This window comes from Marmota flaviventris, chromosome 12 (assembly GCF_047511675.1).
Source record: "Marmota flaviventris isolate mMarFla1 chromosome 12, mMarFla1.hap1, whole genome shotgun sequence".
Lineage (NCBI taxonomy): Eukaryota > Metazoa > Chordata > Mammalia > Rodentia > Sciuridae > Marmota > Marmota flaviventris.
The window spans coordinates 19931613-19945190 of NC_092509.1; the positions used below are offsets into that span (position 1 = coordinate 19931613).

General features: G+C 41.7%; 1 long non-coding RNA gene across 2 annotated transcripts; it reads right to left on the reverse strand.

Annotated features, from left to right (window-relative positions):
• Positions 1 to 7546: 7546 nt before the first annotated feature.
• LOC114106179 (uncharacterized) lies at positions 7547 to 13578 on the reverse strand. 2 transcript variants are annotated; one of them, XR_003585152.2, is made up of 5 exons: positions 13494 to 13578; positions 9303 to 9485; positions 8807 to 9010; positions 7965 to 8026; positions 7547 to 7668 (listed from the first exon to the last, which is right to left on the reverse strand). It is a non-coding gene; the product is annotated as an uncharacterized lncRNA (long non-coding RNA). The 2 variants fall into 2 exon arrangements; XR_003585153.2 differs by lacking the exon at positions 7965 to 8026.

Consider the following 13578-nt stretch of genomic DNA (forward strand, 5'->3'; position numbering starts at 1 on the left):
TCTGTTTTTTCTCCTCATTCATTTTTTTACTGCTTAGCGTTTATATTTAACACATATTCTATAACTAGACAAACGTGTTTTATGAGGTTATTTCTCACAAGTAAATGGAGAGACACTGGAATTTGGTGGGTCAGCTCTGGGTGGAGAATACATGACTGGGTTCCACTTCCTGTTATGCTGCCAAGAATTTAAGGAAAGTCATTTCCCCACTTGAGTCTGTTTCTCCACATTACAAATGGAGAGTTTGGTACGTTCACTTGTGTCTGTAAAATTTGATTGATAAATGTTTTTCAAAGTTAATTTATTTTTTTAATTTGGGAAGGGGTTGTTGATGAGTATTAAATTGTGACAATATTTATAATAGAAATTCTATACTGATTCTCTCCCTTCCAGTCTATAGAATCTCCTATAGTGTCAATAATGCAGCATGTCTACAAAGGAAGAGAGTGTGGTCATGCTAAAGGGCACCTACAGGTGCTTGTGGCTGGGGTTGGGTCTGTCTGGGCAAATTCTTTGGAGACTAAGGCAAAGATGCAGACACCAGATGTGGGCAGGGTACAGTCAGGGGGCTCAGAGACCAGCTTTCCTGCCATGGTGTGTGCATTGCGAGGAAAGGCAGTCACAGCCTGTGCAGTGCCTTGAAATTTGGAAGACTTGATCATGATGAGGCAGGCAGAGGACAGCGTCCCTTGTTCCCTTGTTTCTCAAGCTGAAGGATGACGGATGCAAGAGGCATCTGGGGAAGCTCAGCCTGGCTGGGTGTGCAGAATGGGATGGAATGTGGATCCTACTGGTGAAGGACTGGCCAAGAAGCCAATGAAGTAATCTGGTTATGAATGAGGCTGAAATGTCAGACAGGACCACGTGCTGGGCAGTGGGGAAACTGACTTCGTTTCCACTTCTATTTATATCTCCAAATTAAAGAGAGAAACAAGAAGGGCTTTGCTACTGAAGTTACCCTCCAGCTTTCTGCAACCTCCACTGTGCAGAAAGTTTCTGCAACCTCTAAGTTTCTGACTACCCGAACCTCACAGCCCTTAAGTCTAATACCCAGCAGCCTGGCAGAGTGCATGCAGGAAAACCAAATAGACAGGTTCTAGAACTTCCAGGAAACAGAAGGCATGACTTATTCCTCCTCTGAATTTCCCTCATCCCTGGTGGTGGTGGCAGTGTTGGAATGTGTGTGTATGTATTATATATATAATATATATATATATATATATATATATATATATATATATATATATATATATATATACTTTATTATATATATTATGAATGTGTGTATATATACACACATATATTTATATAATATATATTATATTTATAAATATGTTATATTTATAAATATTATATTATAAACATATATATTTTATACACACATATTTATACAATCCCACTGTCTTTCCCCTTTCCCCTCGAGAAGGGTTTTGTATAATGTCAATGCTTTGGGGAATGGGAAGCTTCAGTACTCCCTAATACCCATTTGTAATTGTTGACACTGAGCAAAAGGTGGAGGAAATAAGTTATGGAATAAGAGTAGGATTTTAATCAAGTTGGATTTTCAGGAGTGACACTTACTTCAAAATATAAACTCGAAGCTCTTTATACTTAAATCTGAGGGAGAAATACAAAAGTGTTCTGTTTGACCAAGAGCCATAGTAATCCATGAAATCAGAAGTTCAAAACAAGAGACAAAGCCAGCCAGCAACCACTTAAATACAAAAACCTGGCACACCAAAGAGCGATAAAAATAAGGTCTTTTCCTGAGTATTGTTTTGTGGAACTGGATTATGGTTTCGAAACGTGCGGGCCTTGCTATTAGCACAATGTTCTACACTTACACCCTAGTAAATATTTTTACAAGATAATACCTAATGATAAAGGTATTTTGTTCACTAAACCTCTCCCTGTCAACAACTGGAAGCTGACCTCTAACTTCCCTGAAGCTGAACAAACAACGGCCATGGATATTTGCATCTGTCACTTGTAAAACACTTTCCTTTTAAAATCTGGCATGAAAGACAGTTTCCTCTATTAAAAAAAAAATACCAAAACAAACCAAAAGCTGCTCTTCTTTATTTCTTTTCCTTATTGATCAGTTCCTCGGGCCAGCAGAGAGACTTTTCTCTGGAAAGCAGGAGTTGGCGAGGATTGCTAGTTGTCTGTAGTGATACCTTCCCCACCCATCATTCCTGCCTTCAGTGGCTAGTCTTAATGATGAGACTCATGGCTGCAGAGAACTATGCCTGATCATCACAGAGAATTGGAGTTTTCTGCTTCGCCGCCTCACCTCCTGTCCTCCCCACAGTAACCTCTATGGAAGCCTTAACAAGGCAATGAGTGTGTTCCTAGCACACATGGTAAGGCCCTCTGCCACAGTCAGGCAGAATGGCACTTTGCCAAACAGCTTGGGTGTCTGCTGATGGCATCACGGTTTTGCTTCCACTTTGCCTGAAGTCCTGGATGTTCTCCTGCCTTCGATTTATTTCCTATGAAATGAGAAGCTTAGAATGAACTTCTTTTGACATTCTCTGATTTTGGAAACACCATAGGCCACCATTGACAGACCTTGCTTTTGAAGAGCTTGCTCAGGTAGAGCATCCAGGTCAGTTCTCAGATTTAACATTCCCGTCACCTTCTGACATCAACATCATGGGGAAAATCCCAAGCAAAAAGCACACTGTAGAGCAAGAGTGTTTCCTATCTGGTAGATGGTTCTGCTGTCCTTGGCTCTGTGCATGTGTGCAGGTGTGCGTGTGCGTGTGTGTGTGTGTGCACGCAAGCATGTGTATATCTGCCGGAGTGTGCCCCTATGGGTGTAAGAAGCAGGGTGGCCATTCCTGAACCCATTTATTTACCCAAACACTGTAAGCCACCAATCTGACCCAAAGAACAGTTTTAGAGCTTCAACTCAACCCAGAAACATCAGACGTGGGCAGCATTTGTGGTCTGTTTCATTCTATTTACAGGGATTTGCTCTGCAAAGGTGAGATGTAAATTCAAGTCCATACGCTATGGAGAAATAAGATGTTCCAAAAGTGTCTCCGTGACTATTTTTAAAGTCACAGCTAATAATTTACCATTTGATGCTCCCGGGCTTGCCTAGATCTAAAAATAGTTGTTCCTGTGCTTCGGCTGGCAGTCAGGGAACTGGGCTGAGGACAGTGGGGAGCCTCATCTAATAAAATCTGAACCATCAAGAAATCCGAAACAAAATCAAATCTGGCCACTCAAGATTTGATTTTAAAAAGATGAATTGGACGGTTGATTGTTCATTAATTAAGTTTACAGAGATATTTTAAGGAGAGAAATAAAAGGATCGTGAAGCTGACACAATCCTTGGGGTATAAGACTAAGTCTACCATCCTCTTCCAGCACCTCTGCAGGAGCAGTTCACTGCCATCAGGGAGACAGTTCAAGACAAATGGCCCACTTAGGGTGGACAGCTGCCCATCCAGCCCAGCTGGTGAGCACCTAGATGGGGTCAGGACCCCTGGCCACCAGGGAAGGGGCCAGCCCTGCCACAATCAGTCTTTTCAGGGAAGCTTTTTCAAGGGCTTGGACACTCAGCACTTTGCTCAAATCAAATTAATGCTGCAAGAAACAAAAAGTTCCCCCCACCCCTGCTTTCTTTCTCCCCAAAGCAAATCATAGATTATTGAGCCGTCGTCAGGGGACTGAAAACAGTTGTGTGTTCTAGGACTTTTTTGATAGCTGATATTTATTCAGCAAAGGAACTGAAATTACTTGTGGGCCTGGGTTTGGCTTTCTAAGGATTGCTTGATTGACAGCCATGCTGAGCACATCCTAGGACTTTAAATACTAGGAGAGATGGATGAAGTAGGGGAACTCAAGCCCAGATTTTCTTCAACTTTGGTACATTTTTGCTTGGTTTCCCTCTGGCCATTTTCCAGGTATGCTATGTACATCTCTATCCATCTGCTGGCCTGTGTCTGTCTATCTGTCTATTTGGGGATGGAGGAATTAAGTGTGGAATTTTCAAGTGTATTGCTGCTCTTACATTCCTATTAATCTGTTTTAAGTGCTAAATAGAAAGGAATATTTAGCATAAACCTACAGTGAAATGTTTAATGCTTTTGGCAAGATACTGAAATGGCCAGGAAAAAGAGAGATGGAGAGAAAAGAGGGATGGTTTTTAGTTGAAATAGTCATACTGCCTTTCTTCATAACACGAGTGATAATTCTTTCTATGCTTCTGTTATTTCCCTGTGTCCAGCTTAGTTGAAGCTGTAGATAAATATAGAAAACACACTGGAATGTAGGAAATGGTTTCTGATTAAAAAAAAAAACACACATTTTTCTCTCCCTCTTCCTTTCCCACCACACACACACACACACACACACACACACATACACACACACACACACCCTCACAGGACCACCCACCCACAGATCCACAATTCAGAACTGCATAGGGCCTCAGTCTCCCACTGGGCTCCCAGACTGCAGGAACTGGAGCCTCAGGGAGGCTGTCCTTCGCATCCTTTCAAGGGTGAGTGGAGACACAGGCTTGTATTGCATGCTTTGCTCGGTTGAGTGAAGTCTAATTCTTGGAGTTGGGTTTCTTTCAACATCTGAGATCAGTCATAACACTCATACTGCAGAGCTTCCTGATGGGAACTTCATGGGTTCTAGTGCTGTTCCAAGCATTTCAGTTTCGTTTCATTCAAATGGAGAAAAAATGGGAAAACAATTAGACTTTCATCACCAAATTGCATTGGAGCAAAGAATAAGATACCAAATTGTTTGATTTTATGAGAACATTATGGAGGAGTCTAAAAATAAATCTAAGTTAGTTACTAAGAGTATAAATATTATTCTACTCATTTAAAACATCATGTAATTGACTAGGGAAAATACATATATACATGCACACATATATTCACATAAACAGAGTTGCAGAGGTACAGCTTGTAAAGATGTGACATTGAGTATTGTCATTGTGTGAAAAGATGTTTTACAGCACTATTTTCTACATTGCAGTTTATTTTCAAAGATGCTACTCTTTGATTTTTATTTATTGATAATAAGTTCTGTATAAAATATTGAGAATGTTATGTTACTTTAGAACTTTTTTTATTGTTTATTTACAGTCTTTTTACAAAAGGAATTATTTTTCACTGTAAGAAACTATGTTCTCCAATGGGAGGATCTTTTCTCACCTTACTTAAAAAAACACAGAATATTTTATTTCAGGTCCGTCTTCCTTTTAAAAGATTTTAGTTAACATGTCTTGTATTTTAGTCTCATTTCTTCACCCCAAATATGAGTAGAACCTCATTCTAACAAAAACAAACAAAATCCACCAGTGCTTAACTTAGACCCTAAGTGCAGGTATCAGAAATTTGAGTCTTCCTTCTTTGGCAGTTTCTCGGAATATGCCTGTAAATTTCTTGGATTTACTTTCAGTGGGAAAGAGTCAGAAATTGGCCCAGAAAATTATATACATTAAGGCAGAATTTTTTACACAAACCACAACAATATGGATATACATTATACCGAGATGAAGGTGAAACGAGAAATTGTAACAGAAGGGAGACAGGTGCTGGGAGAATCTCCTGTTCAACCTCAGGACTCTGGAAGGACAAGAGGAGCTCTGTGCTATGCTAGATCATGTGTTGACAGGTCAGCCACTGCTCAGGGTCCTCGGCAGAGAAGAAACAGGTGTCTGCCACCAACATAATGGCAAATTTCATGCTTAAAAATCCCAAGAAATACTTCTCTACTGTCCTCACATGGTGAATTCAGTAGAACTCAGCACTGTGTGGTCTGTTTAGTAAAAACCATTGTGAAGACCAGAAAAAATAATACTCCGGTAATACCAGTTTTCTTATGAGGATTCATCTTCCAGATATTCCAAAAGAAAACATGTGGATTCAGTCCAGGGATAGCTGCAGGTCAACAATAATGTTCTCACATTATTTTTTCCCTAAGAAGAGAAATTTAATAAGAAAGAAGTTTCAAAGACTTAGTAGAAAAACAAACTTCTTTCTTCTTTATAAAGACACAGTAGAAAAAATGTCATGCCATATGATCAGGTCCTATTTAAGACCAGATCGTTGGTGGGCAGAGTCAAGCAATTCAAAACAGGAGTCAGTCTTCAGCCTGATAAAGGGTGGAAGATCCCTTACAGATGCAGAGGAAGCGAAAGAAAATTTACCAAGAGCTAAGAAGGATGCTTGGGCCAAATCACGGTGAAGAGCAAAGACAGAAGAACACATGTGATTTCTTCCTGTCCAGAAGTAACCATTGAGATACTTCTCACTAACATTTTTGATATTTCAATCTAAGATGAGAAAAACTCAGAAACTCAATTGCTCTGAAACATCTGAACCTGCTTTTGCCAATGTGAGGAAGACAGTGCTCATCTAGGGTTGATTTTGCTCCCCACCCCACCCCACCCCAGCAGGGACCATACATGACTGGAGACACTTGGGGTTGTCACAACTTAAGCAAGTACAACTGGCTTCAGTGGGTGGAGGCCATGCCCCCTGCTGAGCATCCTGCAGCACACAGGACAGCCCCCAAAACATAGAATCATTTGACCCAAAGTGTCAGGTAAAGAAGCATAAGCTAAACTATTTGTAAGGCATTGTCACCCACCTCCATCAAATTCATACACTAAAATCCTGACCCCCAAGGTGACAGCATTAGGTGGGGCTTTTTTTTTTTTTTTTTTTTTTTTTCGAGAGAGAGAGATAGAGAAGTTTTTAATATTTATTTTTCAGTTTTCGGTGGACATAACATCTTTATTTTATTTTTATGTGGTGCTGAGGATGGAACCCACAGTCCCATGCATGCCAGGCGAGCAGGCTACCTCTTGAGCCACATCCCCAGCCCGAGGTGGGGCTTTTGAGAGGCTACTGGGTCAAGAGGATAGAGCCCTCACAGATGGAATTAGTACCTTTAGAAGAGGCCAGATAGGGACCTCCAAGCCCTCCCACCATGTGAGGACCCAGGAGATGTCACTGCCAAAATACCAGGAAACAGGCCCTCACCAGACACCATTTGACAGACCTGGTGTTGGACTTCCAGCCTATGGAACAGTGAGAAATCCATGTTTATGGCTTAAGCCACCCAGTCTATGAGTATTTTTTTTATAGCTGTCTGAATGAAAAAGGCAAAAGTGAGGAAAATGGGTCTGATATATTAATATATAAATTGCATAAAACCATAGCATGTGCATAGGAAATATTTGTCCAAGTATGTAATAAATTATATAGTGTCATCCTTCTGTGAACTCAGGGCATTTGTCCCAGGACTCGTTGAGGATACCAAAATTCACAGGTGCTCAAGTCCCTTATGTCAAATGGTGTGGGTTTTGCGAATAAACTACATATATCCTCCCAAATGCTCTAAGTGATCTCTAGACTACTTACACTGTCTAACCTCATGTCAACGTTATTATGCTATGTACGTGTTGTTTAGAGAATAACAACAAGAAAAAAAATAGCGTGTATATATTTAGTACAGATGCAACCACTGTTGGCTAACTACACACATATGTATATACACATGCACTTGTTGATTTTCAGGGAGAACACAGCAGTGGGTCGGTAGGCCTGGCTTTATGCAGCCTCGGATGCCTCTCCAGCCTCAGTTTCCTCATCGGGTAAAGTTCTAATGACATGTGCTTCAGAACTTCTGAGAATAATAAATAACAGAAAACACATCTATTGGTATTCTGTGCATAATAAACCCTGAATGGATACTTGCTATTGTTTCTGAAGTTTTTAGCTTTGTCTCTAAATTATTACTCAGAGTAACTCACAAATAGTGCATTAACATGGGCTCTTTAGAATCAAAAAACAATGGGGTAAAATTCTCAGTGAGGGTTCTTGTTTCTCTATCGCTGCCTACAATCTGTAGAGTGAACAGTTGGCATCTACTGATGGACTCCTGACAGAGAAAGGCTTGGCTTGTGGAGCATAATGTCTCACCTGGGGAAAAGCCACTTCACAGGTGACAGACACTGAACTCTTCACGAAGGACAGCCTGGCCCCTGTGGAATCAGCACCAAGCTCTTCTTTACTACAAGCACAGCACAGCTTAATTCTCATGAAACAGCCCTTCCAACTGCACCACTTCTTGACTACTTATAAGAAGAAACACACTCAGATGTGACATCTTAGCTTTTTGACAGTTCTCTTAGTGGAGTTTAAAAATTAAAAATTATCTTGCCAATCTTTTTGTGTTGTGATTTATGCAAGAATGCTATAAGAACCAACTGATTGTGTTGGCAGGCTGAATCAGTAGCTGGTATCAGGTGGGATCTTCCTGCTGAAGACAAAACCGGTCACGTTAGGCTGTTTGAGTCACAAACCTTCCAGTCATCATCTGTCTGAGATGGGGCCTATTGTAACTGACTCAGCTGAGCTGCGCAAAACAACAGAATATGTGCAGATACCTGGCTCCCAGGTGGTGACTCAGTGGTGTGGTTGGCAGCTTCAACTGTCTGAATTTTCAATTAGACCAGGGTCCATAACTGATACAGAAAAGGAGGCTTATATCCAAGCAAAGTCATGTTTACTCATTGTGAAAATATTTTCAGTAGATTTTTTTTTTTTTTATTTTGGCTACAGTTCTGGAGAACTTTCCCTCTATAGATGTCCAGATGGGATGATCATTAATAATTGGGTAGAAATGACCTCTCTCCTGACTGACTTGAAACAAATCAAACAATAAGCCTGGAGACTCCCCTGGTTTATCATTCCCTGGGCTTCAAAGTGCTTCTGAAGAGCCCTGGGTGTCTCGCTACTGAAGCCTTTCAAGCTTTGTTTACCTGGATAATCCCAGGGTCCTGCTCTTCACGGGGGCAGAGTAGATTTTGCTGATCTGGGCTGCAGCCTCCAGGCTTCACCTAAGACTATTCTCAATGACTCTCCGGGGTCTGGCAGAGGGGTCTGGGCTCCTAGACAACCTCCTTTCTCTCCTCAGCCACAATCCTCGGATTCCTAGAATTCTGTTTCCAGCCTGCCAATGCTGCCTTTAGAAAAGGAGGTAGGAGAGAGAAGAAAAATCTCTCAGTTTCTCAGAAGTTGATATCAAGGGGTTAAAGAAACATCTTATGTAAGTTTTCCCTATCTGCAGCTGAACAAAGCCCTCATGGAGCAGTAGAGCAGAAACCCCTACCAAAGAGTACAAATCAAATTCAGTGAGAATGACGTTCAAGCTAAGAAAAAGGAATGGCATTTGCCAAAAGTCCTGATGATTTCCAGAATCATCATTTTTCTATCAAGTCCCTGATGCTGGGGCTGTCCTCAGTGGGGGACCTGTACCTGTAGGTCTTCTTAGGGTTGTCTCGGAACAGCCAATTTTCTACAGGATAGGGACACATTCTTCAGATTTCTTTCCCATAAAGAAGTTGGACTTCAAGCGGTAGCGCGCTCGCCTGGCATGCATGTGGCCCGGGTTCGATCCTCAGCACCACATACAAACAAAGATGTTGTGTCCGCCGAAAACTAAAAAATAAATATTAAAAAAATTTAAAAAAAAAGAAGTTGGAGTTCTGGTTGAGTGAACAAGTGCTTTTTTTTTTTTTTTCCCCTACAAAAGAAGTTTCCCCTAAAAAGGGGAAGAGAATTCTCTGTTCTTTTATTCATCTTGCATGAATAACAAAAACACCCATTTATTAAAAGACCAACACCAAAATTGCATCCAGAGTGGTGTTAGGTACTTCATCTTCAGAATGTAATTGAACTCTCCTCACAGTCTCCTCCTGGAGTGGGAAGCTGATTTTCTGTCACAGGTGAGTGGCAGGTAGGTGTCCTGCTCTGTCTCTTGTCTGAAAAGACCAAGGCTAGTCCTGAGCAAGGCCAGCCCTGACTCCGCACATGGGGCTTTTTCCATTACAATATAGTTGTTTCCAATTGCAAAACATTCAAGAAATACAGCCTTGAGGTGGCTTTTTAAAACCAGCCCCCCAGGAGAATGACAAAGGAGAAATTGGCTGCTTCATGGCTGTTCAGTTCTGCTATTATTGAAGCTATCTGTTTTAATTATTTCAATCAATGGTGTTATTATGTTTATTCTCTGGAACTTTAAGCAAATGGAATAATGCAAAAAAATTCAATAAATAAGCAAAGGGAGATGAAGAACAGGGAACACTGTGTTTTTCAGGCAAAAGAACAATAGTAGCAATAACATCCACCAGGACTCGCCTCTTTCTTGCACTTTTGCTGGCTTGGCCTGCCGAGGTACTTAGTCAGTCTGCCTTGCTGTGTCACCTACACCCACAGCACACCGCTGTGCCATTTTGACTTCTTCAGTTGGTTCAATGTCTCCACAAGGTTGCTATGTCAGCCTTCACCACTGCTGCAGAGATGTGAACAATGGTTCTTACATAAGGGATGAGGGACAGACACTAAAAAAGGGTGCTTAATAACAAACTTATCTTGCTGGGGCTCTGGGTATCCCTGTCTGGGGCTGCCAAATGAAGAAAAGATCCCACATATGTTTTTGAGATAATATATACAAAATCTTACTAATGATGAGCCAAGATTCAGAGAAGTGGCAGAAATAAAGCATTGTATATTCCTGCCTGCCACAGTAAGAGCAAATTAGACTGAAATAAAGGGAATGAAATTATCCCTAAAATAGTAGTTGATCTTTATTAGTAAAACGGTGATTCTAAGAAGCATAGTGATAACCATCCTTAAAGTGTCTTCTTAAAACCTTGTAGAACAAGATGACATAGCTGTCCTCCCAACTCCTCAGTCCATCTGCCTGGTTCTTGATGCGACATCCCCATGCACTAGGGCAGCCTCTGTACCACCTCCCTTCTAGTGGCCATGGTGTATGATATAAAAAGCAGCTGGGGCTTCCTGTGGGCCTACAGTGTCCAAGACTTATATTTATAGTATCTCATTTAATTTTCACTTATGAGATAAGAGCAATTATCACCAGGTAAAAGGAGAGGTCAAAGTGTGTTGCCTAGAGCCAAGCAAGAGTGGCAGAAGCAGGACTGAACCCCACACCTAGCTCCTGACCAGTTCTTCCCAGCTCAACTGCATGTGAGCCTTGGAAACTACAGAGGGGATTTCTTGTTAGCTTGTTGGTCTCAGTCTAATCTCCTTAATTCTCTGAAACTCAATGACCTATGTGTGAATTGTGAAATTTAAGACCTACCTGAAGGAAATTTTTATGTTTGATGAATGTATCCATTTTCCTTCTGTCCTTATGTTTACCTTGTATATAACAAATAATGAATTTTTCCACAATACCTATGTTGACATATTGTTTTCCTGCAACTGAAAAACATCAGAAGACCTCACCAAACCCACTATTCCCATCAGAACAAAACTAAAATTCCATTGACTTTAAAGAGCCCAAAGTGCCATCATTTTATAAATGAAGAAAATGAACTCCTGAGTGACTCAAAGTCTGCAGATAGGGGCCCATGACCCTCCATAATGAGTGTTCACTGTATTATGGCCAAATGTATCTGTCCCATTTGGTCCTAATGAACTTCCCTCTCTAGTTGAAACTATTTCTCACTGTCTTAGAAGTATCTGCAAGCTGCATGAGTACGACAAATATACCAGGGAAAATTTCCCTGGCCTCAACCACACCATCAACACACCACAGGAACAAAACACTCTTCCTCCTTCATACAGGGTGGGGAATTCTCTTCTGCCTTCCCCATGCATGTTGACAGTTACTAATGTCACATTTCCCATTGTGACAGAATGCAGCTAAATTCCATGTTTGTCTCAAAGACCATCCACACACAAGCAAAGCTTTAGGCATAATTTCCTTTCTGTTTACATGCAGAGGTATATCCCTGGGTGGAAGCTGAATAAATAGTAATGATAATAGCTAGAACCTACCCAGCCCTTCCTACAGACCAGATAGTCTTCTAGGTCTCTCTCTGTGTTAGAACAAACCTATGAGATGGGTACAATTATTGGCCCATTCCATAGAAGGAAGAGAGACAGGCTCTTAAATAAGTTATTCAAGACCACATATGTAGTTTGTGACTGTGCTAAGATTCAAGTTTGGACAATCTAACAACAAACCATGTGTTCCTTAGAGGGAATTGAGGAGGCAGGGAGGAAAATGGAAGGAGGGGAGGGGCAAAGAGGGAAGCAGAGAAGGAGGGGAAGGAGTTGGGGGAATGCAGGAGATATCTTATTTAGAAAGACAAATGGAGTGGAAGAAGAAGTTATGTCCAAAGAGCCTTCTCTAATAACCTTCTGACCATAGGGTTAAAGAATCTTGCTAAAAGAGTGGCCCAATTCATTTAACCTATCTTCTAGAAAAGGGAAATCTGAGAGGTGATACTGAGGGGTTTTTTATTCCATAAGATTTTTAGGCTTCGTGTGAAAGATTCATTGGCAGAAGCCTGAGAAGAAGGACAGGCAGGACCAAGAGAGTGGAGGACCAAGGAGAAGGTAATGGGAGTGTGAGGGCCTCTGCTTCAGGGAGAAGAGGTGTCATGTGGTGGCCCCCAAGTCAGTTCCTGGTGACGGGAGGAGATTTTAGACACAGATGTGACTTAGAAGGAGGAGACAAACTATGTAAACACTGTTCCCTCTGTCCCCCTGCCCTGTGCTCCCTGCTCTCCCTGGAGTTGGGGAGTTTCTGCACATCACATTTCTCCAGTCTGAAGGAGAGACTGTGCAGGATCCGGCTGCTCTGGGCCCACTGGATGCTGGGGCCTGTATCATCTGTGAACTCCTACACCTGCCCTCTTTCCTTTCTGTCCTCTCCCCAGGTGGGGACTCCGGACTCCTGGTGAAGCCTCAAGAAAGTTATGGAATGCCAGTATCGGCCACAGCACTGCTGGGGGCCACATGGATAGCATCCTGGCTCCTGTCCAAACTCACATAACTGACAGAACGGAACACTTAAGAAATAAAAGGGGATTCTAGTTTTTCTTTTTCAAATATGTTCTAGACGAGTTTTAGAACACGCACGAGTAATATCAAGTGTCCCCACACGTTTCGGAACTGTGAACCATCGGAAGGAAATGATTAATGGTGCAGAGAATTAAGGAGCAGACTTTGGCCCTTCAGGGTCTCCATCCTCCACCTCTGAGCTCACACCACATTCCCAGAGCAATTTTTTTTTTCTTAATCAAGGGACCTGCACTCAATTTTTAGCATTAAGCAGAATACTAAATTCTAGTAATGATGGGAACTTTCTTTTTCAAAGTGCAGGAAAATATCCTCCCTCCCTCCCTTCCTTCCTTTCTCCCTCGCTCCATCCCTTCTTTCCTTGCTTCCTTTCTTCTTTCCTTTTCTTTCTCTTTGTTGAATTTTTAATCTCTAGGCCAAAAGCATCTGTTAACTTTCGAGTTCCCCTGAATCGTCTGATTGTCACTTGGGTTCCAAACCACAGGTCCCCGTGCAGTTGGCATTTTCTTCCATTTATAACTTCTGCATTTAGTATCCAACCTTTGGTTATGGACAGAACTATGGGGTGAGTCCAGACACCCTGCATATATGGTGCATCCTTCCAGTACTCACCACACCCCTGGGAGAGCCCCCTCCCAATGAACAGAAGTCTTCCACCTACTGGATCCCCTTGGAGAAGACACTGCAGGTCCCTGCT